At 38.2% G+C, this 6,867-nt stretch overlaps 1 long non-coding RNA gene across 1 annotated transcript; it reads left to right on the top strand.

The window, feature by feature from the left end:
* Positions 1-981: 981 nt before the first annotated feature.
* Positions 982-5,705, top strand: LOC115030389 (uncharacterized). The gene is made up of 5 exons (XR_003835986.1): positions 982-1,068; positions 2,193-2,306; positions 3,153-3,290; positions 5,346-5,431; positions 5,608-5,705. It is a non-coding gene; the product is annotated as an uncharacterized LOC115030389 (long non-coding RNA).
* The last annotated feature ends 1,162 nt before the right edge of the window (positions 5,706-6,867 follow it).

Below are 6,867 nucleotides of genomic sequence, written 5' to 3'. Positions count from 1 at the left end.
TTCAAATCAATGAGTTTAGGACATTAATTATATCTGAAAAAAATCACATTACTTTTGCAGAAATCTTTCCGTGAAGGTATAGATCCTGCATTTCAGGCAAGGGATCTCGACAAAGGCAGGGATAACAGAAATAGAGGTATTGAGGGGATTGTACTAGTCTCTGCCCTCAATACTGAGGAAATCAAGGGCTGAGGTCTGGGGCAGCATCGGGGGAGATCAAGGGCAGTGTTGACAAAGATGATGGTCCACTGCACTGTAGGCCTGACTGTTTTCTTTTTTTGTAACTTTGGAAAAGCCTATGGTTCTTCCACTTACAGAAAAAGATGTGGTCAGTAATGATGAGAATACGAAACATTTTTTTAAAACCTGAACATAAGGGAAGAGGCGGGTAGTTTTATTGTTATATATCATAAGCATCACCCAGGGATAGGCAAATGCATGTATTTTATACTCATAGTTTGCTATTGTTGGAAGCCTCGTGAAATCACTTTCTTGAATGTATATTGTTTGTTGTTGTTCAGTAGATAGGCAGAGTATTCCTGAGCAGTCAAACAGGTAGCATCAGAGGTTATAGCTCTTCACCCTGTTAACCGGAGCAATTTTGTATCTAATCCTGTAGTACTGTCCTAACCTGCCTTACTGAACCTGCCTATAAATACCGATATTTCCAATAGCTATTTGGGCTGTTTTAACACCTCATGTTTCTCTTAGTAATTAATTAGTTGAATAAAGCTTTGACATATGTTCATTTTGCATGTTCCAGGGAATTATTATTTTACATTTTTGAAAATTATACCTCAACAACAGAAAGGAATTCTTGTATTAGCCAGGCAGGAGAATAGAGCTTATTCATTTCTAAGAAGTACAGCATAATGTTTAATTTAATATTATAAGGTGCATGGCTCATACTCTGTGCAATCTTCCCAAATATTTCTATGTTTCCTTACCAAATGTGTGTGCAAGAATGAAGAAAGTACATCCTCCAGGAGCTACAAGCCTTCTTTATCCAGATTAAAAGCTGTCTGATCTATGGTCTGTGGGTCACAGAGCATCATACTTAACTACCAGGTATGGCAGTGGCATTGTAACTTGAGTAAAAGATCCATTGTGAGGGCAAAGCACATGGGTCAGGGCTTCTGCCACATGTGCTCTACGGAAAGTACCTCAAACTGTCAGACTAAGGACTTAAATTCCAAGGAAATGTTTGAATTTTGTTTAAGGGCAATTTTATATCTGTCTCAATAAACTCTGTGATTCCACTGGGCCTTGTTAATTAAGTTCATTTATAGATGTGTGAAGCCTTTATTAGCCACATATATTCATTTGGTTCATTGTATATAATAGGTACAGATGTAAATGCATGCTAATAAAAGAAAGTGTTAAAGTTATCTTAACTTTATTCTATTTTCATCTTCTTCATTGCTTTTGACCATAGTACTTGGGTAAGATAAAACACATTGGAATACATTGTCATAAGTGATCACACTTTTTGGTACTTATTAAAACACCTTTCTCAACAGCAAGAACAACTGTAGATGCTACAGATATGAAAACCATTAAAGTGTTTAACTTGTAAATTACCAATTGCTACATACCCACCCATCTACTCCAAAACTTAGGAGTCTAACAGTGGTGAAAAGATTCCCTTCCCAAAGTGAAGAAGTTTTTATAAGACTTGGCTAAATTGTTCTTGTGCTGGTCTCACCAGACTTGAATTTTCCAAGAAACTGAAGTTGTTTGAAGGTTGAACTTGGCACAAAAAATACGATAAGGCTTCTCTTTAAATCTTGTAGCTCAAGACCCTTGACTAATCTTTATTTTCATTTAGTCCAGGTTTACAGTTGACCGCAATTAACTTCATTACAGCACAGCAACTAGTTCAAAGTACGTGCCCCATTAGACAAACCCATGACCAACCCAATGCCAAATGCTGGGGACAGTGAGCAGTAGCAGCTAGATGGTTAAGTTTTATTGCGCAAATGGCCAAAGCAGGAGTCTACCAAAAGTGGTTCTAATTCAACCACTGACTTTGAAATGCAGGGTAGAATGCCTGAAAGTCTCAGGGTAGAATGGCACATCTGACATTAATAGCAAGAATTTCACTTTCAAGTATTGGACATTGTGAGTCAAAGTTTTAGTGAAGAAGAGAAAATATATATTTTAAACTCAGTGAACTGTGTGATCTTTTACAGGTTACACAATGTAGGAGTCCTGATGTCTGTGAACACCTTCAGGGATCTGTCATACTCCTGTCTACCCCTTGGCTGCCTGCCCTCTAAGAGCCATGGTGTGTCTGCATTGCATAGGTATGTTATGCAGCATCACTGAACATGTCCTTTGAATTTCAATCTATGTTCTATTTCACATTTTGCATCAGAAATACCTCCTCTATTTAAAAAGTTAATATCCATAATTATAAGCACTTATCAACTTGGAAACAGGTGTTAACATTAAAGAAATCAGTGCCACAAGCCCATATTGATTTGAAGCATTCTGTCCTGACTGTATGTGTGACTGGGGTGTCACTGCTGTAAGTTGCATACATTCTATTTCTAAAACTGTAAGAAGTTTTCAAATAACAACTGCAACAATCACAATTTTTTGAACACTGTGTTGGGCACATTTTATCTCAGCTCTCTTATCTGTAAAAAAAACCTCTGAAAACTTGATGCTAGTACTACACTAAATGAGCAAGGGAAGAAACAATCTAATTAACTGACCCAAGTTCATGGGCTAATAACAGATGAAACATAAACTCAAAAATCTCCTGTTGTAGAACCAATCCTCTACCTATCTATTATGTTGGAATTCTCACTTCATGGCTCTTGAGATCAAGATTCTAAACTAAGATGTGAGGTTTGGTAAATGGAAAAGACATGTACCTGACTCAAAAGTCTAGACTCTAGCTATTGCCCACAGTATGGATTCTCAACATTGTCTGTCATTATGTTATTCTAGGAAGCCTTGCTCAGCCCCACTCTATATTCCTATTTGAAATCAGTTCTAGAAGAGCCTAGGAAGCAGGCTGTTTAAAAAGTCTTTTATAACCAAGAATTGATGCATTTCTCAACCTTCAAAGGAGAAGCTTCTATTTGCAGTAGATGGTTTTTGGGGTTTTGGGTTTGTTTTGTTGTTGTTGTTTTTCCATACAGAGACCCACTAGAGGCCTAGAGGCAGAGAATAAAAGACTGCAGAATGTTCATCTCCAAAGACAACACAGATACCACACCACCCTTTCCAAGGCTCAGAGATCCTTTGAGAAGAGAGTTGGAAAGGGTATAAAAGAAACAGTATGTAAAGCATTCAGACTGACATCTGTGCTGTTATGGTTAATTGTCCTGATTTTCCTACCCTGTCTGTATACTCATGTCTTTGCCTAAGTGCTTTGTCCTTAGCATCTTGCTATCATCTTTAGGTCCTGCCATTTTAGGACAGAAGCCCCAATCATATCAGTCTGGAGAATTCTCTGGAAGGAATCTAGAAAGGACAATTTTGTGGCTTTAGTCTATGTACTAGTCTCCTCTGATCAGTAGCACACCAACAAGAGTAATGGTCCCGAATGACTTTCCTCATGGGAGGATGAAGTCTGCTTATTATGAATGAGAATCTGTACTGTCTATACTCGATTCTTGAACAATATTTGTATTTTAGAGATCATGAAAAAGAACTCAGAAAAACATTAAAATTAGAATATAGTACAGAATAGAATAAAACGTATCATGGTGCTCTCAAATTCAAAGAGGCTCAAATTCTCCCAAAATTCAAATTTTAAAATCTATTTTGATATTTTGAAATTGATCCTCATACTTGATTAAGTGATTAGTACTCAAATATTCTCTAATTATATAGTTTATATTATTTCTTGGTGCAAAGTACAATTATCTCTGTGTAGTCTGAGAATTCTATAGAATATACTTGGATCATGGGCTTCCCATCTTCTAGCTCCTCCCAGATCCTCCTTACCCCCATACCTTACCAAATTCATGTGCTTTTTCTCTCTTAAAAGCAACAACAATAGAATTGGAACAGTGTATATTGACTACCTACTCTTGAGCATGGGGCCTGCCCTGTGTTATAGTTGATATACTCAATTACACAACATTAAAGAAACCTTATTTTCCCCTCTTTCTGAAGCTATCAATTGTGAGTAGCTCTTTGGGTTGGGTGTGGCTTCATTCCCATGACCACTTCCCTGTGTTTAAATTGAATCTTATTTGAGCCTGTGCAGGTCTTGTTCATAATGTCAAAGTCTCTTTGAATTCATATGTGTGTCAGCCTGTTGTCTCTGAAAACCCATTTCCTTGAAGTCATCCACCACCTCTAGCTCTTACAATCTTTCTGCCCCTGTTTCTTACATATATCAGACCCCTCCTTTAAATTACAAGCTTTTAAGGACCATGTTTATCATTGGGGTTAACATTGTAACCATCCTTATCTTTGTGTCTATGTGCTATGTAAACCTCAGGGTGAGCTAGATACTCTTTAAGAACATTAAGGTTATATAGAATTTGGTGATTTTTTTCTGACATCCATAGAAAAGATTTCTAGGATTATCTCCATTTTACAGTCTAGACAACAGTCTTAGGACACAAACTCATTGTATTTGCTATAGTCACACTCAGTTAATAAATGCATTGTGTGGTGGGTACTGTTATGAACTCTGAAGTTCATCTCTGAAGTTTAGATTCTTAAGGTCTCTAATTTTTTAACTAGTGTTTAGACATATTTAGAAAACACAAAGAAATTATCATCATAGCTGATGCACTTTTTCTTACCTTTCAAGAATGATACGATAGAGAAAGGTCATAAATGAATGTAGGTTAAGGGCCTGTCTTAAATGCACACATCACACACATACATCTATAGGTAGAAGAAGGGGAAACCAGAAAGATGACACTCAAATGCTAATGGTTGCCGGGATTATGAGTTTCCTTTATTTTATTCTTTATATTTTCAATTAAAATATGGACTATGTTGATGTCGTGCATTGCTTGCAATGCATTGATACGATATACATTGATTTATCATCCAGCACTCTGGAGGTAGTTTTCAAGTGTTCTGGTCAATTAGTGTGCAGTGTTCTGTGTGTTACTCACATTGTACCCCTAAGAGGCTTAAAGCCCAGTAATAGTGGTGCATTACTGATGATCTGAGATAGAAGGCACTTCCATAAATGTCCACTTTGCTTTGCAGGGAATATGGGCTCAGGCTTTGAATGGAGGTGATATGCTTGGACAATTATAAAGACTGAATATTTTGACTGCTGTTTGGTTTACAGTGGTAAGAAATTTGTGTCACATATGTAAAATGTAAACTATGGCATTTCTTCCTACATTTCTGTCCAGGGATTAAAGACAGGACATATTTTAAAAGAAATAAAGGGATTCAAACTCAGTGATCCGATCTTACTGCCTTGTATAATTGTTCTAAAGTAAGTATTATAATTTAAACATATTCTGATATGTGCTTTATTGTATGTTATTTAGCTATGCATATGTATTCAACATATATTATTATTGATTATATTTGCAATAATATAAATTTATATCTGTAGATATTTGAGTACTCTATAATATAACATATGCCACAGCTGTGCTTATCTTTCAGAAAACATTCAAATATGTCAGCAGCTGCCAGTACCATTGTAAAGTTGGCTGGACACTAAAAGAGGGCATGAACTCCCAGCTAAAAGGAAGAGCATACAGAGGGAGGTCAGTTTTGAGTGTGTTATAATATACAGAGAACCTGGGAATGAGGATGTCTCAAGGCCATATATATAGAAATGAAAGTGCAAACATATCAGAACCCAGAGCTGATTCTGGCCCCTGTCTGGAATAGAGGCGGTCTGTGAATACTTCTCTTGGCTTTAGTGATGGTACATCAGGAGGCTTTCAAGAGCAGGTTGGTGACAGCATGGGGAAATGGAACCAGCACTGCAGAGTGGCAGTCAGTGGTCCCCACACAGCCTTTACAAGGGAATTAATCTTTTATTAACAGAAGAAATTATGCCCGAATGCTTCAGGGGGCTTTTGTTCACAGTTATGCATGCTATGGGAAACTCTCATTCCTCTTGAGGGCCTCTGTCAGAAGCAATCTTCTAACATCTCCTTTGGAAGCTGAGACTCTCCAGGATTTAGTATCATGTTTCTTTATGATGCTGTGTGAATGCAGACTTTGACTCCAAACTGTACTGCTGCTGCTCATTAAATCCCTTTGTTTTCTTGAGGCTGGGAAAAACACTAAGCTGTGTGCTTCTCTCTCTCTCTCTCTCTCTCACCCCCCCCCGCCCCCCATGTGTGTGTGTGTGTGATCGTGAGAAGAAGACCAGGCAAGCTGAGAAAACTATCTCAATGTTCAAGTATGCGCATGTTCAGAGAGACACCATTGCATACACTAGCAAGACTTTGCTGAAAGGACCCTGATATAACTATCGCTTGTGGGGCTATGCTGGGGCCTAGCAAACACAGAAGTGGATGCTCACAGTCAGCTATTGGATGGATCACAGGGCCCCCAATGGAGGAGCTAGAGAAAATACCCAAGGAGCTAAAGGGATCTGCCACCCTATAGGTAGAACAGCGTTATAAACTAACCAGTACCCCCTGGAGCTCATGTCTCTAGCTGCATATGTATCAGAAGATGGCCTAGTTGGCCATCAGTGGAAAGAGAGGCCCATTGGTCTTGCAAACTTTATATGCCTCAGTATAGGGGAAAGCCAGGGCCAAGAAGTGGGAGTGGGGGGAGAGGAGAGGAGTAAGGAGGGAGGGTATGGGGGACTTTTGGGATAGCATTGGAAATGTAAATGAAGTAAATACCTAATTAAGAAAAAAAAGGAACACTAATCTCTAAATAAATTGAACTGGTCCCAGC

This window comes from Mus caroli, unplaced genomic scaffold (assembly GCF_978045245.1).
Source record: "Mus caroli unplaced genomic scaffold, Mus_caroli_1 scaffold_2, whole genome shotgun sequence".
Classification (NCBI taxonomy): Eukaryota; Metazoa; Chordata; class Mammalia; order Rodentia; family Muridae; genus Mus; species Mus caroli.
The sequence above is the reverse complement of the archived record's forward strand: the minus strand, read 5'-3'. Positions and strand labels throughout refer to the sequence as shown.